This window comes from Malaclemys terrapin, chromosome 18 (genome assembly GCF_027887155.1).
Source record: "Malaclemys terrapin pileata isolate rMalTer1 chromosome 18, rMalTer1.hap1, whole genome shotgun sequence".
Lineage (NCBI taxonomy): Eukaryota > Metazoa > Chordata > Testudines > Emydidae > Malaclemys > Malaclemys terrapin.
In genome coordinates this window covers 4,856,454-4,880,010 of record NC_071522.1, presented here as the reverse complement: position 1 = coordinate 4,880,010, position 23,557 = coordinate 4,856,454, and the positions used below count along the sequence as shown (strand labels likewise).

General features: G+C 46.3%; 4 non-coding genes and 2 pseudogenes across 4 annotated transcripts; all 6 read left to right on the top strand.

Annotated features, from left to right (window-relative positions):
* The first annotated feature begins 3,016 nt into the window (after nucleotides 1-3,016).
* LOC128825937 (small nucleolar RNA U3) lies at nucleotides 3,017-3,208 on the top strand (annotated as a pseudogene).
* A 1,184-nt stretch (nucleotides 3,209-4,392) lies between these two features.
* LOC128825921 (small nucleolar RNA U3) lies at nucleotides 4,393-4,576 on the top strand (annotated as a pseudogene).
* Nucleotides 4,577-5,945: 1,369 nt separating this feature from the next.
* Nucleotides 5,946-6,162, top strand: LOC128825936 (small nucleolar RNA U3). Its single transcript, XR_008442768.1, has one exon. It is a non-coding gene; the product is annotated as a small nucleolar RNA U3 (small nucleolar RNA).
* A 5,715-nt stretch (nucleotides 6,163-11,877) lies between these two features.
* LOC128825935 (small nucleolar RNA U3) lies at nucleotides 11,878-12,094 on the top strand. Its single transcript, XR_008442767.1, has one exon. It is a non-coding gene; the product is annotated as a small nucleolar RNA U3 (small nucleolar RNA).
* Nucleotides 12,095-17,809: 5,715 nt separating this feature from the next.
* Nucleotides 17,810-18,026, top strand: LOC128825932 (small nucleolar RNA U3). Its single transcript, XR_008442764.1, has one exon. It is a non-coding gene; the product is annotated as a small nucleolar RNA U3 (small nucleolar RNA).
* Nucleotides 18,027-23,022: 4,996 nt separating this feature from the next.
* LOC128825920 (small nucleolar RNA U3) lies at nucleotides 23,023-23,239 on the top strand. Its single transcript, XR_008442754.1, has one exon. It is a non-coding gene; the product is annotated as a small nucleolar RNA U3 (small nucleolar RNA).
* Nucleotides 23,240-23,557: the final 318 nt, after the last annotated feature.

Genomic DNA, 23,557 nt, shown 5'->3' with positions numbered 1-23,557 from the left:
CCAGGGCTCCGCCGCCACGAGCTGCCAGGTGGGGACCGAGGTATTTGGGGGGAGGGGGCGGATTGAGAGGGGGTCGGGATGGAGGAGCGAGGCGAAGCGAGGCCTGTAGCGGTCAACGGTTGTGCGGGCGGGGCGGGTGTTTGTGGACCTGAAGCCGTGTAGTAGGGCTGAGGGAGACAAGGCTGAGGGCGGGCCCACGTGGTGGGGTGGGGTGCGGGGTGGTGGGGTGTAGGGTGAGGGTGCTGAGTGCGGGGCGGTCGAGGTGGAAGGCGGGAGTGCTGGGTGTGGGGCCCACGTGGTGGTGGTGTGTAGGGTGAGGGTGCTGAGTGCGGGGCGCACGGGTATGGAGGTGTAGGGTGGGGGTGCTGGGTGCGTGGGGGTGGGGTGTAGGGCGGGGGTGCGTGGGGTGCAGGATGAGGGTGCTGAGTGCGGGGCGCACGGGGTATTGTGGTGTAGGGTGAGGGTGCTGAGTGCGGGGTGGTGAGGTGTAGGGCGAGAGTGCTGAGTGCGGGCATGTGGGGGTGTAGGGCGGGGGTGCAGCATGAGGGTGCTGAGTGCGGGGCGCACGGGGTATTGAGGTGTAGGGTGGGGGTGCTGAGTGCGGGGCACGCGGGGTGTAGAGCGGGAGTGTTGAGTGCGGGGTGGTGGCGTGTAGGGCGGGAGTGCGGGGCATGTGGGGGTGTAGGGTGGGGGTGCTGAGTGCGGGGCACGCGGGGTGGGGGGTGTAGAGCGGGAGTGCGGGGCGTCTGGGGGGTGTAGGGCAGAGTGCTGAGTGCGGGGCACGCGGGGTGGGGAGTGTAGGGCGGAGTGCGGGACGCGCGGGGAGGGGGGTGTAGGGCGGGAGTGTTGAGTGCGGGGCGTGTGCGGAGTGTAGGGCGGAGTGCGGGACGCGCGGGGAGGGGAGTCTAGGGCGGGAGTGTTGAGTGCGGGGCGTGTGCGGAGTGTAGGGCGGAGTGCGGGACGCGCGGGGAGGGGAGTCTAGGGCGGGAGTGCTGAGTGCGGGGCGCGCGGGGTAATGGGGAATAAGGGAGGCTGTTGCGTGCGGCCACGGTGAGTAGGGGATAAAGGGGGGAGGAATTGCTGAATACGAGATGCACCAGGTGCAGGGAAGGTACTGAGTGCCCTGTGATTAGAAGCGTTTGGGGGCTCTGGCCCTGAGCAGAAGGCACCCAGTAACTGGAGCCTGTTTTACTCGCTCTATACTGTCCTTATCCAGAGGTCTGAGATACTGTAGGTCTGTGCACCTCTCAGGGGTTTAGGTTCATTCCCTTAGATGGACTCTGAGCATTGCTTCAGCGGGGTCCTCTTAAATCCTGTCTCACTTGCATTGTTTAACCCCGCACACAGCTCAGTCTATGGGGTCCAATAAGCAAAGTCTCTAATGAGTACATTCCAACCTTCTGTGTAGACCATAATCTCATGTGGTTTTGTTATAACCAGGTGAACTGCAGATGGGCCCATTAGGGAGCTCTATCCTTCCCCCTTTCTCTATTTCGCGATGAAGAAGCAGTCGCTCAGTAGTGATTATTATAGCTATTAAGCTATTTTAATCTAAAATAAGTGGATTGTACCGGTGCATTTTCTAGCTGTGACCTGGATTCAGTATAATTTATTAGTCTGTTTCTTTGAAACAGGATGGCTCATGCTGTCCCTCTCCCCATACCTTGTCCAGTCCAGCTTGGTACTATCAAAAATGATTCATTGGAAGCTCAACTGCACGAATATGTTAAACAAGGAAACTATGTTAAAGTGAAAAAAATCCTGAAAAAAGGTAAGAGTTGAATTTAGACAAGTGTTTGCAAATATTATGCTCTCTTGTATTTTTGACAATGGATGATGCTTTCTTTGTGTTAGGAAATTAGGATGCCATATGAAAAGTTTACTCCATTTTTGTGATTGATGTACAGATTTGGCTGTATAGCAAATGGCATTAGTTATTTATTGTAGCCACAAAACAGGTATGAACTGAAAAGTGGTAAGTGGAATAGAAAGTTATGTAGTTGACTATAGAACCAGTACATAATTAAAATGCTGCGGCTGTAATTTTGAAGAATTGTGGAAGTCCCCTTTTAAGAGGAAAGGTATACTCCTATCAATTTACAGCATATTGGTTCAAACCGAAAAGCATTTCATGTCTAGTTTATTTCTCTGTAATTTTCGGCCGCCTGGTTATTCCCTATATGCGAATACAGATATTTTGCAGATGTTCTAATACTTGACATCTCTTTATTTTTGCAATTATATATATAAAAAACATTGCTGCTATATTTTCTATCCAAAATGTGACGTTCCTAATACTGGATGTTTACAGTCGTACCGTATCCAAATAGTGTACAGCTCTTGAACTAGGAAGAGAGTTGCATAGGGGAAAAACGGAGTTTATTCACCCCAATACCAGTTTTAGTGGCTTCCGTGAACTTGAGAAACATAACTGTAGACATGTGTAGATCCGCCTTAACGGCAAAGGTAGAGAGGCTCGAAAAGCAAACAACCAAGCTGATAATATATGGTCTATTATTGCCAGTGAATTCGGAGTGCGGGGTGGTAAGCAGACGGGCCAATGTTAAGAAAACAGTACCTAATGGGAGGAGAGACTAACAGGAATCTCTGGGGAACAGACGTCATTGCTTTAAGAGCGGATTGCTTACTGTCTACATCGCTTCTGAAGCACGTCAGCACCTTCGTCTCTTGCAATGCATGCTGCTTGTGCGTAACTGTTCCGATGCGTCCTTCCTACGTAGCCAGTTCCAGTTGGTTAGTCCCGCCTCTATGTATGAGCTATGGAAGAAATATCTGATTGGCTGAAGCGGTGTTCCTCTGTTAATTAGAAGAAGTGATTGGTGAAATTCGGGAAAACGTTTATTTGTACCAGAAGCTAAAGAGGGCATTTAATTTTTTTTTTCATATATGTTAGGTGCCACAATGAGACATGCACACAGTGTACTGTTTGTCAGTCTCGCTGTCTCTGTGATCATAGTTAGATTTTATGTATTAAATTACACACTGTAACCACGAAATATAGGCGCTTTAGACGTTAGACTATAGCTGTGGGAGGTAGTTTTCAAAGTGATTGGTCTCGCTAACTACGAGGATGAGTTAAAGTGTTCTTTCCTGAGTGTAAAGCGAGTAGGCAGTTGTTGTCTGTTATTGATGATCTTTCTTTCTTCTCTCTGGGGAAGTAGGAGGGAAAGAACACAGACTGAATGGTTAATCTGTATAAACTAAATAGATATATATTTTTAAAGTTGGTGTTTAACTTTGTTTCTGATGTGGATATTTAGAGAAGGGATCGTAACTAAGAGAATTTTTTCACTTGATCAGAGCTCAGAGAGCCGAGAAGTGTGGGAGGATGGGGGTGTTTTTCAGTGAGTTTTCTAATAGCATGAGAGATGAAAATGCAGTGTAAAAATACAACAGTTTTTATTTATCAGTTGCTTAAGAGTTCTTGAACCTCTAATCCCACCTTTTATGCAGTGTCCCTCTCTTTTGTCCTCTCCCCGTTCTATTTTAAAGTTATAGGCGCATGGATTATATTAATTCTGCAAGTTCTCTCCGCTTTCCACTTTTTCTTCTTTTCTCCACGCTCTCCCCCGTTTCGAGTAGTCCCTATTTCTACCCCTAATGCTCTACCAGTTCGTTGGTATGCAACTTTCTCGGAGCCTCTCCGAGCCCTTAGTACAGGCCCTAATGTGGAAGTGGGGGTGGAGAAAAATGGGACCCACAGAACCCCTGGCAGATAAGGAGACTGGGAGAGCTTGACTTGGGAAGGAAGGAGGAATGGGGGAGAAGAGGCAAATAGGGGTGCACACAGTCTCTACAATGGTGGAGAGAATGGGGGCCCTGGAATGGAGCGAGGGGATAAGTGGAGGTACACAGAACCCCTAGTCGTATGGAGATTGGAGGAACCTGGCATGGGGGGAATGGAGGATACACAAAGACCCCTGGCATGGGGGAATAGAGGGAACACAGAGTCCCTGCCATGGGGAGGTAGGAATGGGTGTGTGAACAGAGCCGTTGGTGTGGGAAGAAATGTGGTGAACTTGGTATTGGGAGGAATAAGGGTACAGAAATTCTTCGTTAAGGTATGAGATTGGGGAAATTTCAGGGAGTCCCTAAAAAGAGTGGGATGGGAAGGGGAACATAGGGAGCTTGTGGGAGGGGATTGAGGGTGCTAGGAGCCTCTGGGGTGGGCAATAAACTCGACCTGTACAAACTACAAAGAGTGCTCCCCCCACTGCTCTGAAGAATATGGACATCTGTTGACAAAAAGGCTGTTTGCAAAAGTACTATCAATTTTCTTTCGTGACCACTTGTTTAAAAAAATGAGTAATTAAGAGGTTAATCAGGGTAGACGGGGATTGACAAGTAGGCAGGATGTCTTTTCAGGAGAAATGGCCGGCGCTTAGCTAGAGAAGTGCTATCGAAAGGGATTGCTAGGAGGACGAGTTTTACAATGTTTTCTTCTATGCGCGAAGCGAATAGGCGGGATTGCTTTAATGCAGCTGCTGTCTGTCGCTGATGCCCGTTGCTTCTTCCCGCTGGAGAAGGGGGAGGGAGACAGCATAGACTGGGTGGTTTGTCTGTATTAACTGACTGAATGAAAAAGCTTTAAAATATTACTTTAAAATTATGCTTTGGGAAGTTTATAATAGCTGGTTTTGTTTCTAAATCTATATAATACTTATTTTTTCTATGCGTTGTTGTGAGGGGTTTGTTCACCCACCCTTTTTTTCATGGTGTGGGATTTTGAAAGCCAGTTTAGAAATTAGTAGGAATTGAGTGTCCAAATCACTTGGATGGTTTTGAAAATTCTCCCAAAGGCAGCTTTAAGCCTTTGCCTTTTTCCATTTTTCAGGAGAAAGAGACAGCAGTTAAATACCTGTCATACCTCTACAGATTAATTCTTACATAGTACTCTCTAGGGAGGCAAATGTATACAGTACTTGCCTCCGATGTCAGCTCTCTCTAGGTTTGATTTAAGAATATTTGGATAGGTTTGCTAACAGTTATTGACATTTATATTGCTATAAATGATGTGTGCTGCTGTTTCAAGGGGAAAAATAGTGGCGATATACTTGCAAAACTAAAGACTTGCTCTTGCTGTCTTCTGGATACACCGTCCACGACGTTGAGGAACTGTGCTGAGAGGAGCAATTGAACCAAATCCCGCTGCTCTGCCTTCGCCTTGCACCAGTACAGTGTAGCGGCGCCTTTTCTAATCTGCTGGGGGGGCTGCTCCTCCTGGCTCCTCCCAGGCCCCGCCCCCACTCAACCCCTTCCCTTTCCCCAATGCCCCACGCCCGCCCCTCCTGACGCTGATCCGTGGCAGGCAGTAGGCGCTGGGAGGGAGGGGGAGGCGCTGATTGGCGGGACCCGTCAGCGGGCAGGAGGCGCTGGAGGGAGGGAGAGAAGTTGAAGGGGGGGGGGGGCTGCTGGTGGGTGCTAATTACCCATTATTATTATTTTTTTTTTTTTCGTGGATCATCAGTCTCGAAGCACCCAGAGTCGGCGCCTGCCACCGGTAATGTGAAACTTGAAGTCTTTAGGGGAATCGAACTCCAGAGAAACAGCTGCAGACCATGGTAGATAGATCTCTGTCTGCGTCGGGCTCTGCCTGACAGACATGTTCACTGTAACGTCACATGGTAGAGAAGAGCCTTGTGAGAGGTATCGCAGTTTCAGGAAGTAAAAGCATGAGGGTTTGATTGGTTGCTGGGAGCTCCACATGCTAATCAGGAGGTGTGTTTCTGTAAATAGCGACATAAAAATCTTGTAATGTACAGTGTCCTAAAGCTGGCTGAATTGTGCTTTAATGAAATAGGCACCTGGTTTTCGATTTTTGTCCTTTAGTTCGCTGAGGGTGAAACCTGTTGTATGAAAACATTCACCGTGGCAAGAAAGCTTGTGCACATTAGCCTGGGTGTGTAGCCGAGCAGGATTTTGTTAAGACTATACTTTCAGGGATCATTTCTATAGTTTGTAACTAGAGAAGTGTAGCCGAAAGTGTCTGACCTTGCTAACCACGAGGAGGAGTGAAAGTGTTCTCTTCTGAGCGCGAAGCGAGCAGACAGTGTTGCTTTAATGCAGCTGCTGTCTGTTATTGATGACCGTTCCTTCTTTCCTTTTGGGAAGTTGGGAGGGAGAGAACACAGACTGAGTGGTTAGTTCTTATAAAACAGGTTTAAAAATAGGTTTTTGTAAGTTTTTCTGTTGGCTGGTGGTATGTTTAATGGTAAATCTTAATTTTATTATTTTTTTTTTGGTAGGGTTTGAAAGAGAAGTAAATGTAGTGTGAAAGGTTTCTTATTCGGTAGTTATTAAAACAATTCTAAAATTCCTTTATGCTGCTATAACAACAAGGAGTCTGGTGGCACTTTAAAGACTAACAGATTTATTTGGGTATAAGCTTTTGTGGGTAAAAACCTCACTTCTTTGGATGCATAGAGTGAAAGTTACAAATGCAGGCATTATATACTGACACATAGAGAGCAGGGAGTTACTTCACAAGTAGAGAACCACTGTTGACAGGGCTAATTCAATCAGGGTGGATGTAGTCCACTCCCAATAATAGATGAGGAGGTGTCAATTCCAGGAGAGGAAAAGCTGCTTCTGTAATGAGCCAGAACTGGAGACTCTCATACAATACCAGCCTTCCACACAAACTTCCATGTGGCTGGACTTTTCAAAAATGAGACAAGCCGTTTACAATGCACACTTCACTTCTCTACAGAGGAAAATGGACAGTAAGCTATCTAAACTCCCACCTGCCACAGGGGGCTACAACAGTGGTACCCTCAACTCATCTAACAACATTGTCAATCTTTCCAACCACACACTTAGACCAGCAGAAGAGTCTGTCCTATCTCGGGGACTCTCTTTCTGTCCCACCATCCCCACGAACACGATACAGTTCTGCGGTGATCTGGAAGCCTACTTTCGTCGTCTCTGACTCAAGGAATATTTTCAACACACCACTGAACAGTGCACTGACCCACAGGAACCCTCCTACCAACACTACAAGAAGAAGAACTCTGCATGGACTCCTCCTGACGGTCGAAATGACAGACTGGACCTCTATGTAGAGTGCTTCCGCAGACGTGCACAGGCTGAAATTGTGGACAAACAATATCACTTGTCCCATAACCTCAGCCGTACAGAATGCAGTGCCATCCACAGCCTCAGAAACAACTCTGACATGATCATCAAAGGGGCTGACAAAGCAGGTGCTGTAGTCATAATGAACAGGTCGGATTATGAACAGGAGGCTGCCAGGCAACCCTCCAAGGCCACATTCTACAGGCCACTATCCTCTGATCCCACTGAGGAATACCAAAAGAAACTACAACATCTGCTCAAGAAATTTCCAGCAACAGTACGGGAACAAATCTACATGGACACACCACCAGAACCCCGACCAGGGGTATTCTATCTGCTACCCAAGATCCATAAACCTGGAAACCCTGGACGCCCCATCATCTCAGGCATTGGCACTCTTACAGCAGGATTATCTGGCTATTTGGACTCTCTCCTCAGACCCTACGCTACCAGCACTCCCAGCTATCTTCGAGACACCACCGACTTCCTGAGGAAACTACAATGCATTGGTGTTCTTCCTGAAAACACCATCCTGGCCACCATGGATGTAGAAGCACTTTACACCAATATTCCACATGAGGATGAACTACAAGCTGTCAGGAACAGTATCCCTGATGAGGCCACAGCACGCCTGGTGGCTGAGCTTTGTGACTTTGTCCTCACCCACAACCACTTCAGATTTGGGGACAACTTATACCTTCAAGTCAGTGGCACTGCTATGGGTACCCGCATGGCCCCACAGTATGCCAACATTTTTATGGCTGATTTAGAACAACGCTTCCTCAGCTCTCGTCCCCTAGTGCCCCTCCTCTACTTGCGCTACATTGATGACATCTTCATCATATGGACCCACGGAAAGGAGGCCCTTGAAGAATTCTACCTGGACTTCAACAATTTCCACCCCACCATCAACCTCAGCCTGGACCAATCCACACAAGAGATCCACTTCCTGGACACTACAGTGCAAATAAGTGATGGTCACAGAAACACCATCCTATACCGGAAACCTACTGACCGCTATACGTACCTACATGCCTCCAGCTTCCATCCAAGACACATCACACGATCCATTGTCTACAGCCAAGCCCTAAGATACAACCAAATTTGCTCCAACCCCTCAGACAGAGACAAACACCTACAAGATCTTTATCAAGCATTTGTAAAACTCCAATACCCACCTGGGGAAGTGAGGAAACAGATTGACAGAGCAAGATGGGTACCCAGAAATCACCTACTACAGGACAGGCCCAACAAGGACAATAACAGAACACCACTGGCCATCACATACAGCCCCCAGCTAAAATCTCTCCAGCGCCTTATCCACGATCTACAACCTATCCTGGAAAATGATCCTTCACTCTCCCAGACCTTGGGAGGCAGGCCAGTCCTTGCTTACAGACAACCCCCCAACCTGAAGCAAATACTCACCAGCAACTATACATCACACCACAGAAACACCAACCCAGGAACCAATCCCTGTAGCAAACCTCGTTGCCTACTCTGTCCCCATATCTACTCTGGCGACACCATCAGAGGACCCAACCACATCAGCCACACCATCAAGGGCTCATTCACCTGCACATCCACTAATGCTATATATGCCATCATGTGCCAGCAATGCCCCTCTGCCATGTACATTGGCCAAACCAGACAGTCCCTCCGCAAAAGAATAAATGGACACAAATTGGGCATCAGGAATGGTAACATACATAAGCCAGTAAGTGAACACTTCAATCTCCCTGGTCATTCTGTTACAGATTTAAAAGTCACTATCATTGAACAAAAAAACTTCAGAAACAGACTTCAAAGAGAAACAGCAGAACTAAAATTCATTTGCAAATTTAACACCATTAATCTGGGTTTGAATAGGGACTAGGAGTGGCTGGCTTATTACAGAAGCAGCTTTTCCTCTCCTGGAATTGACACCTCCTCATCTATTATTGGGAGTGGACTACATCCATCCTGATTGAATTGGCCCTGTCAACACTGGTTCTCCACTTGCGAAGTAACTCCCTGCTCTCCATGTGTCAGTATATAATGCCTGCATCTGTAACTTTCACTCTATGCATCCGAAGAAGTGAGATTTTTACCCACGAAAGTTTATGCCCAAATAAATGCGTTAGTCTTTAAGGTGCCACCAGACTCCTTGTTGTTTTTGTAGATACAGACTAACACGGCTACCTCCTGATACTTTATGCTGCTATATCTCTTTTTTTGTTGTTGTAATCTATTTCAGAATTTAGGTAGAGTCCTGAGTCTGCAAGTTCTCTTCCTTTTCCATGTTTTTCTCCATTTCTCTTTTCTTCACTCCCCATTTTTCTGGAAACCTCTTTTTTTTTTTTACTTCTACTGCTCTGGCAGTTGGGTGGTACACAGTTTGCTCTTGGCCCCAAGCACGTCAGACAATCCACACAGGATAGTTGCTGTCTCTTGTCCGTGCAGTGGGTAGAGGATGGAATGGGGAGAAAAGAGGCTCACACAGAGCCCCTGCCATTGGGGAGAATGGAGGACCCTGCTATGGGTGGATATCAAGCACACAGAACCCCTGCCATGGAGAAAGACTGGGGAACCCTGGAATAGGTGGAGGAGACAATGAAGGGCATGGGGGGAAGGGGTTTACATGAGGGATTTGCATATGTCAGCATCTCCCTTGCCCCCTGGGTGTTTTCCTTCCCATCTTATTTCTTCTCTTTTCTGTTACTCTCTTTTTTTTCTGTCTGAGGTAAATGAAAAATCCACATCCCTGAGAGGCGTAGCTGAGCTGACCTAAACCCTGGTATAGACTGTGCTAGTTGGAAAAGTGGGAGGGGAGAGCACAGACTGAGTGGTTAGGCTTTGTATACTGAATAAAAGAAGGAGTTTTTTTAGTGTACATGAAATCTAGTTATGGGGAAGGTTAGATATAATAGCTTTATTTAGAAACTTGTATAACGCTTATGTGCAGATTGGTTTTCTTTTTGCTGGGGTGGGTTTTGAGTAAATCATTAGTCTGCTCGGTTTCTTTCATAATCTGAAGTGGATTGAGCATCTAAATCCTTCTTCTCTGCCCCTTGTCCCCCATGTGAAGGGGAACAGCCTCAACCTTTTGTCTTATTCTGCTTCGTAGGAGAAATATACTCTATTTTAAATAGTCATGATCCATTTAGGTTAATTCTTATGCTAAATGGCGGGTAGGAGGGGGGTATAAATCATTTGAGACTCTTGCGCCACTCCCTGTGTGGCCTGTGTTTTTCTTTGTTTTAAAATGAGACTATCTAGTTTTTATGTAAATATATTTGGGTGGTTTCACTCATATTTATATTGTAATGAATTTCATGTGCTCTTGTCTCACAGCAGACATGGGGAAAAAAAGCCTGTGGCAATGGACTTTGCAAAATTAGAGACTAATGAGTCTCAACCTGTGGCCCAATCGGCACACAGCTGCAGCCCGTGTGGCATCCTCAAGGCCATAAAGGTAGTTTATATATTGTGTGGATGCGGCTCACATAACACAGAGAGAGTTGCCTATGCAGCCTACAATGGTAAATAGGGTCAGAACCAGAAGATGTTTTCTTTCTAAGCGGGGATTGTGCAGGGAGGAACAACAGACCTAGTGCAGCTGTGTTGCCACTGTCTACTAGCACTGAAATGGTTCAGAATGCCTAGGTTCAAGTGGCACCAGTTCTAAAAGTAAGGGTGATTTAGTGCAGTGGTTCTCACACGGGGTATGCAATGGTCTTGCAGGGGGTACATCAACTCATCTAGATATTTGCCTAGTTTTACAATAGGCTACATAGAAAGCACTAGCAAATTTGTAACAAATTAAAATTCATACATTGACTTGTTTATACTGTTCTCTAGTCTATATACACTGAAATATAAGTGCAATACTTAGAGAATTAAATTTTATTAGAGAATATTTAAAAAAAAATAAACGATACAGAAAATTTGAGGCATCAGTTATTGGTCATTGGGGGTAATATAGTATATACAGACTGCAATGTCCCCAATGGGGGGGGGGTAACCAGTGGGTGGGATCAGGAAACAGACGATAAGCGGTGAGGGTCTATCACCCATACAGGAAGTAGAGACAGTCATGGGTATAAGTAAGTGGGCTGGGTAATGGGGATGGGGTGACCCTCACGTGGTGGGATTCAGTTAGGTTCGGTGGGTTCAGGGGATAAAGTCCAGCAGGGGGGGTTGTGGGTGCACAAGGTCCTTTTTCACTTGACCTTATAAATATTACATCTGATTTTGTAAGCAAGTAGTTTTTAAGTGAGGTAAAACTTGGGGGTATGCAAGAGAAATCAGACTCCTGAAAGGGATACAGTTGTCTGTAAAGGTTGAGAGCCACTGATTTAGTGCAAGTACCACCGGTAACATGGAACCCTGAAAAAACTTTGAGTGCAGATGAATTTGAGAGCAATTCAGAGAGAAACAGCTGCAGAGCATGCTAGAAAGGGCTGACCTGTCCCTATTGTCTGTGCCTGACAAGCTGTCATGTGGTTTAGAGGAGACTGTGAGAGGTATAGCAGTTTCAGGAAGTAAGAGCAAGAGGGTTTGATTGGTTGCTGGGAGCGCCACATGCTAATCAGGAGGTGTGTTTCTGTAAATAGTGACATAAAAATCTTGTAATGTACAGTGTCCTAAAGCTGGCTGAATTGTGCTTTAATGAAATAGGCACCTGGTTTTCGATTTTGTCCTTTAGTTCGTTGAGGGTGAAACCTGTTGTATGAAAACATTCACCGTGGCAAGAAAGCTTGTGCACATTAGCCTGGGTGTATAGCCGAGCAGGATTTTGTTAAGACTATACTTTCAGGGATCATTTCTATAGTTTGTAACTAGAGAAGTGTAGCCGAAAGTGTCTGACCTTGCTAACCACGAGGAGGAGTGAAAGTGTTCTCTTCTGAGCGCGAAGCGAGCAGACAGTGTTGCTTTAATGCAGCTGCTGTCTGTTATTGATGACCGTTCCTTCTTTCCTTTTGGGAAGTTGGGAGGGAGAGAACACAGACTGAGTGGTTAGTTCTTATAAAACAGGTTTAAAAATAGGTTTTTGTAAGTTTTTCTGTTGGCTGGTGGTATGTTTAATGGTAAATCTTAATTTTATTATTTTTTTTTTGGTAGGGTTTGAAAGAGAAGTAAATGTAGTGTGAAAGGTTTCTTATTCGGTAGTTATTAAAACAATTCTAAAATTCCTTTATGCTGCTATAACAACAAGGAGTCTGGTGGCACTTTAAAGACTAACAGATTTATTTGGGTATAAGCTTTTGTGGGTAAAAACCTCACTTCTTTGGATGCATAGAGTGAAAGTTACAAATGCAGGCATTATATACTGACACATAGAGAGCAGGGAGTTACTTCACAAGTAGAGAACCACTGTTGACAGGGCTAATTCAATCAGGGTGGATGTAGTCCACTCCCAATAATAGATGAGGAGGTGTCAATTCCAGGAGAGGAAAAGCTGCTTCTGTAATGAGCCAGAACTGGAGACTCTCATACAATACCAGCCTTCCACACAAACTTCCATGTGGCTGGACTTTTCAAAAATGAGACAAGCCGTTTACAATGCACACTTCACTTCTCTACAGAGGAAAATGGACAGTAAGCTATCTAAACTCCCACCTGCCACAGGGGGCTACAACAGTGGTACCCTCAACTCATCTAACAACATTGTCAATCTTTCCAACCACACACTTAGACCAGCAGAAGAGTCTGTCCTATCTCGGGGACTCTCTTTCTGTCCCACCATCCCCACGAACACGATACAGTTCTGCGGTGATCTGGAAGCCTACTTTCGTCGTCTCTGACTCAAGGAATATTTTCAACACACCACTGAACAGTGCACTGACCCACAGGAACCCTCCTACCAACACTACAAGAAGAAGAACTCTGCATGGACTCCTCCTGACGGTCGAAATGACAGACTGGACCTCTATGTAGAGTGCTTCCGCAGACGTGCACAGGCTGAAATTGTGGACAAACAATATCACTTGTCCCATAACCTCAGCCGTACAGAATGCAGTGCCATCCACAGCCTCAGAAACAACTCTGACATGATCATCAAAGGGGCTGACAAAGCAGGTGCTGTAGTCATAATGAACAGGTCGGATTATGAACAGGAGGCTGCCAGGCAACCCTCCAAGGCCACATTCTACAGGCCACTATCCTCTGATCCCACTGAGGAATACCAAAAGAAACTACAACATCTGCTCAAGAAATTTCCAGCAACAGTACGGGAACAAATCTACATGGACACACCACCAGAACCCCGACCAGGGGTATTCTATCTGCTACCCAAGATCCATAAACCTGGAAACCCTGGACGCCCCATCATCTCAGGCATTGGCACTCTTACAGCAGGATTATCTGGCTATTTGGACTCTCTCCTCAGACCCTACGCTACCAGCACTCCCAGCTATCTTCGAGACACCACCGACTTCCTGAGGAAACTACAATGCATTGGTGTTCTTCCTGAAAACACCATCCTGGCCACCATGGATGTAGAAGCACTTTACACCAATATTCCACATGAGGATGAACTACAAGCTGTCAGGAACAGTATCCCTGATGAGGCCACAGCACGCCTGGTGGCTGAGCTTTGTGACTTTGTCCTCACCCACAACCACTTCAGATTTGGGGACAACTTATACCTTCAAGTCAGTGGCACTGCTATGGGTACCCGCATGGCCCCACAGTATGCCAACATTTTTATGGCTGATTTAGAACAACGCTTCCTCAGCTCTCGTCCCCTAGTGCCCCTCCTCTACTTGCGCTACATTGATGACATCTTCATCATATGGACCCACGGAAAGGAGGCCCTTGAAGAATTCTACCTGGACTTCAACAATTTCCACCCCACCATCAACCTCAGCCTGGACCAATCCACACAAGAGATCCACTTCCTGGACACTACAGTGCAAATAAGTGATGGTCACAGAAACACCATCCTATACCGGAAACCTACTGACCGCTATACGTACCTACATGCCTCCAGCTTCCATCCAAGACACATCACACGATCCATTGTCTACAGCCAAGCCCTAAGATACAACCAAATTTGCTCCAACCCCTCAGACAGAGACAAACACCTACAAGATCTTTATCAAGCATTTGTAAAACTCCAATACCCACCTGGGGAAGTGAGGAAACAGATTGACAGAGCAAGATGGGTACCCAGAAATCACCTACTACAGGACAGGCCCAACAAGGACAATAACAGAACACCACTGGCCATCACATACAGCCCCCAGCTAAAATCTCTCCAGCGCCTTATCCACGATCTACAACCTATCCTGGAAAATGATCCTTCACTCTCCCAGACCTTGGGAGGCAGGCCAGTCCTTGCTTACAGACAACCCCCCAACCTGAAGCAAATACTCACCAGCAACTATACATCACACCACAGAAACACCAACCCAGGAACCAATCCCTGTAGCAAACCTCGTTGCCTACTCTGTCCCCATATCTACTCTGGCGACACCATCAGAGGACCCAACCACATCAGCCACACCATCAAGGGCTCATTCACCTGCACATCCACTAATGCTATATATGCCATCATGTGCCAGCAATGCCCCTCTGCCATGTACATTGGCCAAACCAGACAGTCCCTCCGCAAAAGAATAAATGGACACAAATTGGGCATCAGGAATGGTAACAAACATAAGCCAGTAAGTGAACACTTCAATCTCCCTGGTCATTCTGTTACAGATTTAAAAGTCACTATCATTGAACAAAAAAACTTCAGAAACAGACTTCAAAGAGAAACAGCAGAACTAAAATTCATTTGCAAATTTAACACCATTAATCTGGGTTTGAATAGGGACTAGGAGTGGCTGGCTTATTACAGAAGCAGCTTTTCCTCTCCTGGAATTGACACCTCCTCATCTATTATTGGGAGTGGACTACATCCATCCTGATTGAATTGGCCCTGTCAACACTGGTTCTCCACTTGCGAAGTAACTCCCTGCTCTCCATGTGTCAGTATATAATGCCTGCATCTGTAACTTTCACTCTATGCATCCGAAGAAGTGAGATTTTTACCCACGAAAGTTTATGCCCAAATAAATGCGTTAGTCTTTAAGGTGCCACCAGACTCCTTGTTGTTTTTGTAGATACAGACTAACACGGCTACCTCCTGATACTTTATGCTGCTATATCTCTTTTTTTGTTGTTGTAATCTATTTCAGAATTTAGGTAGAGTCCTGAGTCTGCAAGTTCTCTTCCTTTTCCATGTTTTTCTCCATTTCTCTTTTCTTCACTCCCCATTTTTCTGGAAACCTCTTTTTTTTTTTTACTTCTACTGCTCTGGCAGTTGGGTGGTACACAGTTTGCTCTTGGCCCCAAGCACGTCAGACAATCCACACAGGATAGTTGCTGTCTCTTGTCCGTGCAGTGGGTAGAGGATGGAATGGGGAGAAAAGAGGCTCACACAGAGCCCCTGCCATTGGGGAGAATGGAGGACCCTGCTATGGGTGGATATCAAGCACACAGAACCCCTGCCATGGAGAAAGACTGGGGAACCCTGGAATAGGTGGAGGAGACAATGAAGGGCATGGGGGGAAGGGGTTTACATGAGGGATTTGCATATGTCAGCATCTCCCTTGCCCCCTGGGTGTTTTCCTTCCCATCTTATTTCTTCTCTTTTCTGTTACTCTCTTTTTTTTCTGTCTGAGGTAAATGAAAAATCCACATCCCTGAGAGGCGTAGCTGAGCTGACCTAAACCCTGGTATAGACTGTGCTAGTTGGAAAAGTGGGAGGGGAGAGCACAGACTGAGTGGTTAGGCTTTGTATACTGAATAAAAGAAGGAGTTTTTTTAGTGTACATGAAATCTAGTTATGGGGAAGGTTAGATATAATAGCTTTATTTAGAAACTTGTATAACGCTTATGTGCAGATTGGTTTTCTTTTTGCTGGGGTGGGTTTTGAGTAAATCATTAGTCTGCTCGGTTTCTTTCATAATCTGAAGTGGATTGAGCATCTAAATCCTTCTTCTCTGCCCCTTGTCCCCCATGTGAAGGGGAACAGCCTCAACCTTTTGTCTTATTCTGCTTCGTAGGAGAAATATACTCTATTTTAAATAGTCATGATCCATTTAGGTTAATTCTTATGCTAAATGGCGGGTAGGAGGGGGGTATAAATCATTTGAGACTCTTGCGCCACTCCCTGTGTGGCCTGTGTTTTTCTTTGTTTTAAAATGAGACTATCTAGTTTTTATGTAAATATATTTGGGTGGTTTCACTCATATTTATATTGTAATGAATTTCATGTGCTCTTGTCTCACAGCAGACATGGGGAAAAAAAGCCTGTGGCAATGGACTTTGCAAAATTAGAGACTAATGAGTCTCAACCTGTGGCCCAATCGGCACACAGCTGCAGCCCGTGTGGCATCCTCAAGGCCATAAAGGTAGTTTATATATTGTGTGGATGCGGCTCACATAACACAGAGAGAGTTGCCTATGCAGCCTACAATGGTAAATAGGGTCAGAACCAGAAGATGTTTTCTTTCTAAGCGGGGATTGTGCAGGGAGGAACAACAGACCTAGTGCAGCTGTGTTGCCACTGTCTACTAGCACTGAAATGGTTCAGAATGCCTAGGTTCAAGTGGCACCAGTTCTAAAAGTAAGGGTGATTTAGTGCAGTGGTTCTCACACGGGGTATGCAATGGTCTTGCAGGGGGTACATCAACTCATCTAGATATTTGCCTAGTTTTACAATAGGCTACATAGAAAGCACTAGCAAATTTGTAACAAATTAAAATTCATACATTGACTTGTTTATACTGTTCTCTAGTCTATATACACTGAAATATAAGTGCAATACTTAGAGAATTAAATTTTATTAGAGAATATTTAAAAAAAAATAAACGATACAGAAAATTTGAGGCATCAGTTATTGGTCATTGGGGGTAATATAGTATATACAGACTGCAATGTCCCCAATGGGGGGGGGGTAACCAGTGGGTGGGATCAGGAAACAGACGATAAGCGGTGAGGGTCTATCACCCATACAGGAAGTAGAGACAGTCATGGGTATAAGTAAGTGGGCTGGGTAATGGGGATGGGGTGACCCTCACGTGGTGGGATTCAGTTAGGTTCGGTGGGTTCAGGGGATAAAGTCCAGCAGGGGGGGTTGTGGGTGCACAAGGTCCTTTTTCACTTGACCTTATAAATATTACATCTGATTTTGTAAGCAAGTAGTTTTTAAGTGAGGTAAAACTTGGGGGTATGCAAGAGAAATCAGACTCCTGAAAGGGATACAGTTGTCTGTAAAGGTTGAGAGCCACTGATTTAGTGCAAGTACCACCGGTAACATGGAACCCTGAAAAAACTTTGAGTGCAGATGAATTTGAGAGCAATTCAGAGAGAAACAGCTGCAGAGCATGCTAGAAAGGGCTGACCTGTCCCTATTGTCTGTGCCTGACAAGCTGTCATGTGGTTTAGAGGAGACTGTGAGAGGTATAGCAGTTTCAGGAAGTAAGAGCAAGAGGGTTTGATTGGTTGCTGGGAGCGCCACATGCTAATCAGGAGGTGTGTTTCTGTAAATAGTGACATAAAAATCTTGTAATGTACAGTGTCCTAAAGCTGGCTGAATTGTGCTTTAATGAAATAGGCACCTGGTTTTCGATTTTGTCCTTTAGTTCGTTGAGGGTGAAACCTGTTGTATGAAAACATTCACCGTGGCAAGAAAGCTTGTGCACATTAGCCTGGGTGTATAGCCGAGCAGGATTTTGTTAAGACTATACTTTCAGGGATCATTTCTATAGTTTGTAACTAGAGAAGTGTAGCCGAAAGTGTCTGACCTTGCTAACCACGAGGAGGAGTGAAAGTGTTCTCTTCTGAGCGCGAAGCGAGCAGACAGTGTTGCTTTAATGCAGCTGCTGTCTGTTATTGATGACCGTTCCTTCTTTCCTTTTGGGAAGTTGGGAGGGAGAGAACACAGACTGAGTGGTTAGTTCTTATAAAACAGGTTTTAAAATAGATTTTGTTTGTAAGTTTTTCTGTTATATGGAGTTTTTTATACTTTTGGCTGATGGTATGTTTATAGTAAATCTTAATTATTATTTTTTTTTTTTGGTAGGGTTTGAAAGAGAAGTAAATGTAGTGTGAAAGGTTTCTTATTCAGTAGTTACTGAAACAATTAAAAAATTCCTTTATGTTGCCATATCTCTTTTTTGTTGTAATCTATTTCTGAATTTAGGTAGAGGCCTGATTCTGCAAGTTTTCTTCCTTTTCCACTTTTTTCTCTCAGGGTTGGAAGGGACCTTTGGAGGTCATCTAGTCCAACCCCCTGCTCAAAGCAGGACCAATCCCCAGACAGATCTTTGCCCCAGATCCCTAAATGGACCCCTCAAGGTTTGAACTCACAACCCTGTGTTTAGCACAGGGGTTCTCAAACTGGGGGTTGGGACCCCTCAGGGGGTCATGAGGTTATTAAATGGGGGATTGTGAGCTGTCAGTCTCTACCCTAAACCCCGCTTTGCCTCCAGCATTTATAATAGTGTTAAATATATTAAAAAGTGTTTTTAATTTATGGGTGGGGAGGTCACACTCAGAGGCTTGCTATGTGACAGGGGTCAGCAGTACAAAGTTTGAGAACCATTGGTTTAGCAGGCCAATGCTCAAACCACTGAGCTATCCCTCCCCCCTAAAGTTTGAGAACCGCTGCTCTAGTGTAAGCACCTGTGGGACTAGAACCTGGGACCATTGTGGTTCTGGGCTACCAACACTTACACATTGCTATTTGGAGCTTCTCTCACTCCTCCCTTCTTCTTTCTGGAAGCCCCTATTTTCACATCTACTGCTCTGGCAGTTGGGTGGTATGCAGCTTGCTCTTGGCCCCAAGCACATCAGGCAAGCCATGCAGGATATGAGAATTGCTGTCTCTTGGCTTCCTACTTCCAGGCTCTTCTGCCATCTCTTGGCTTCCTACTTCTAGGCTCTGTAATGATAGGGAAGATCAGGTGTGCCTCTGCTGCCTTCCCCATCAGGAGAGAGCCAAAACAAATGCTTCATCTCACCCACCCTTCTCTGCCTTGCACTACCTTCTGCCACATAGACCACTCTTCTGCCAGCATTAACTCCCTGGCACCCATGCTCCCATTTCAACACCTACCCCTGTCCAATAGGGCTTGATAATGTTTTCACTCCTCAGCTCACAGAGAGCCGAGAAACGATCTCCCTCCTCTCTGTGCTGTGCTCAATTTCCTCTTTCTCATAAAAACAGTGAGGTCTAGTAGAAAGGGCATTAGATTAGGAGTGAGGAGGCCTGAGTTCCTTCTCAACTCAACCAGTGACTATCTTTGTGCTCTCTTTGCCCCAATGTCCTGGCCTCTAAGCTGGGATAATACCCATTATTGTGAAGAATATTAAAATCTACTGATGGGGGGGGGGGGAAGCTTGTATAACACTTAGTTTGGTTTTTTTTTTTGCTGGGGTGGGTTTTGAGTAAATCATTAGTCTGCTCGGTTTCTTTCATAATCTGAAGTGGATTGAGCATCTAAATCCTTCTTCTCTGCCCCCCCCCCCCCATGTGAAGGGGAACAGCCTCAACCTTTTGTCTTATTCTGCTTTGTAGGAGAAAGATACTCTATTTAAATAGTTATGATTCATTTAGGTTAATTATGCTGCATTGGGGGTGGGGTATAAATCATTTGAGACTCTTGCACCACTCCCTGTGTGGCCTGTGTTTTTCTTTGTTTTAAAATTAGACTATTTAGTTTTTATGTAAATAATATTTGGGTGGTTTCACTCATATTTATATTGCTATGAATTTCATGTGCTCCTGCCTCACAGCAGACATGGGGAAAAAAGGCTATGGCAATGGACTTCGCAAAACTATTCTAGTGGTTCTGAACCTGCGGCCCATGTGCCGCTTGCGGCCCAATCAGCGTACCACTGCGGCCCATGTAGTATCCTCACCTCAGGGCCATACAGATAGTTTATATATTGTGTGGATGCGGCTCACATAACACAGAGAGAGTTGCCTATGCGGCCCACAATGGTAAATAGGGTCAGAGCCAGAAGATATCTTCTTTCCAAGCAGGGATTGTGCTGGGAGGAACAACAGACCTAGTGCAGCTGTGTTGTTTCTGGCTACTAGTACTGAAATGGTTCAGAATGCCTAGGTTCAAGTGGCACCAGTTCTAAGAGTAAGGGTGATTTAGTGCAGTGGTTCTCAACCAGGGATATGCATAGTCCTGCGGGTATGCAATGATCTTCCAGGGGGTACATCAACTCATCTAGATATTTGCCTAGTTTTACAATAGGGTATATAGAAAGCACTAGCGAAGTTGTAACAAATTAAAATTCATACAATGACTTGTTTATACTGACAATAAGAACAGCCATACTAGGTCAGACCAAATGTCCATCTAGCCCAGTATCCTGTTTTCTGATAGCAGCCATTACTAGGTGCCCCAGAGGGAATGAACAGAACAGGTATTCATTAAGTGATCCATCCCCCGTCGTCCATTCCCAGCTTCTGGCAAACAGAGGCTAGGGACAACATCCCTGCCCATCCTGGCTAATACCCATTGATAGACTTATCCTCCATGAATTTATCTAGTTGTTTTTTGAACCCTGTTATAGTCTTGGCCTTCACAACATCCTCTGGCAAGGAGTTCCACAGGTTGGCTGTGTCTTGTGTGAAAAAAATACTTCCTTTTGTTTATTTTAAACCTGCTGCCTATTAATTTAATTTGGTGACCCCTAGTTCTTGTGTTATGAGAAGGAGTAAATAACACTTCCGTATTTACTTTCTCCACAGCAGTCATTAATTTTAATAGCCTCTCTAATCTCCCTGAGCATTTCACAGTTATCACCATTCTGGTCAGGTGGTAGGTAATATATCCCTACTGTTATATTCTTATTATTCCTGCTGAGTTGTGACACTTTTGTACTATGTTTGATTTTGTAAGCAAGTAGTTTTTAAGTGAGATGAAACTTGGGGGTATGCAAGAGAAATCAGACTTCTGAAAGGGGTACAGTCGTCTGTAAAGGTTGAGAGCCACTGATTTAGTGCAAGTACCACCGGTAACATGCAGGGCTGGATTAACTTTTTGTGAGCCCGGTGCCAAACATTTTTGTGGCTCCCATGAGGCAAGGTGCAGGGGGGCAGGATGGTCAGTCTCCAGAGTGAAGGGCAGGCTGGGGGCAATGAGACACAGCTGGTGGGAGCAGCCCCGCTCTGGGCAGCCCAGCAGGAGGGCACAGTTTACAAACCTGCAGCTGCCAAACACACACTGGCCTGCCCAGCCCTGTGCTGCCAGCTTGCCCCATCCCCTTGAGGGTGGGCCCGCACCACACCACCCCCCTGCCCTGTGCCCCACCCTTATACCCAGTGTCCGCTCACCCAGAGACCTCCACCACAGATCTCTATGCCTAGCCCCCACCCATCCTAGAGATCTCCCCCATTAGCCTCTCACCACAACTGCACAGCACCCTGCACACCACACTGCTCGCCCAGCACCTCCCCGCCCATAGACCTCCCCACTGCCCACCACCTTCCTCACAGTCCCATCATCACAGGTGCGGGTAAGAGAGTTCTCTGTGGGGCAATCTGGGTGCGGGCGGCTCAGTGGGAGATCTGGATACACAGAAGCTCATCGGGGAGTTCCAGATGCAGGGGCAACGGGACTCTGCAGGGGATCCAGATGAAGGTGTTTGGGGCTCAGCAGGGGGGTGTAGGTGCAGGGGAGGTAGGGTTCATTTGGGTGGGGGTGTAGGTGGTTGGGGCTCAGTGGGGAGGGTGTCGGGGGGGCTCATAGGGGTGGTACAGCTGCAGGGGAGGTAGGGCTTATCAGGGTGAGGGTTCGATGAGCCTGTTTAACAGGGGAGCCCCAGCTTCTGCCAAGGGGATGCCGCATGCTGGGCTCCAGCTTTCCCCCCTGCCCCCACATCCCAAGCCCCTTCCCCACTGCTCCATCCCCTCCTCATCCCACCCCCTTCCTTCCCCCCGCCCCTGCTTCCCCATCCCATGCCATGCCCCTTCCCCACCGCTCCATCTCCTACCCAGGCTTGGGGGACATGGGGGAACTGCCCCCCAGCACGAGCTGGCAGAGTGGAGCAGGTTGGGGCCGGGTTGTTCCACTTCCTGCCACCTGGTGATTGCAGGGCAGGCCCGACCCAGCACTCATGGAGCGGTGGAAAGTGGAGTGACCTGTCCCCAGCCTGCTCTGCTCTGCTCTCCTGGCTCCCAGAGTTTGGGGGAGGGGAACCGCCCCCCAGCACTCACCAACGGTGCGTCTGGGAGCCGGCGGAGCGAAGCAGAGCAGGTTGGGGCCAGGTTGCTCCACTTCCTGCCGCCCCGTGAGTGAAAGGCGGGCTGGATCCCTGCTGCAGTCCCCCAGGAGGAGTAGCTCAGGGGAGGATGTTTGTGGGGGGGAGGGGCAGAGTGGGGCGAGGCTGGGGAGCAGGAGCGGGGGCAGCTTTCCTGGCCGGCTCAGCTGGCTGGGGGATCGGTCTGGCCAGGCCAGGCCCCCTACTGACTCTGGGCCGGGCGCCACGGTAAACCCGGTACTGGTAACATGGAACCCTGCAAAAGCTTTAGTGCAGATGAATTTGAGAGCAATTCAGAGAGAAACAGCTGCAGAGCATGTTAGAAAGGGCTGACCTGTCCGCATTGTCTGTGCGTGACAAGCTGTCATGTGGTACAGAGGAGCCTGTGAGAGGTATCGCAGTTTCAGGAAGTAAAAGCATGAGGGTTTGATTGGTTGCTGGGAGCGCCACATGCTAATCAGGAGGTGTGTTTCTGTAAATAGCGACATAAAAATCTTGTAATGTACAGTGTCCTAAAGCTGGCTGCATTGTGCTTTAATGAAATAGGCACCTGGTTTTCGATTTTGTCCTTTAGTTCGTTGAGGGTGAAACCTGTTGTATGAAAACATTCACCGTGGCAAGAAAGCTTGTGCACATTAGCCTGGGTGTGTAGCCGAGCAGGATTTTGTTAAGACTATACTTTCAGGGATCATTTCTATAGTTTGTAACTAGAGAAGTGTAGCCGAAAGTGTCTGACCTTGCTAACCACGAGGAGGAGTGAAAGTGTTCTCTTCTGAGCGCGAAGCGAGCAGACAGTGTTGCTTTAATGCAGCTGCTGTCTGTTATTGATGACCGTTCCTTCTTTCCTTTTGGGAAGTTGGGAGGGAGAGAACACAGACTGAGTGGTTAGTTCTTTTATGTTGTCTGAAAAAAAGAGAAGTTCAATTTTTTCTTGTATCTCCAAATTCATTTTGGCTTTTTTTTTTAAGATTATATTTTTAGTGCTAGGTGATCTATTTGTGTTGAAATCCAGTAAAGCAGAAAATTCTGTTAATGTTTGATTGCTTGTTAAGATGTATTTATATAAGTGTAATAGAAAATTTATATGTTGTATTTTTAATAAAAATGATTAAAACAGTATTATTTGTGATGTCATAGCTGTGTTAATCCCAGTATGTGAGGGACAAGGTGGGTGATGTAGGGGTGAAAACATTATCTCTTACTG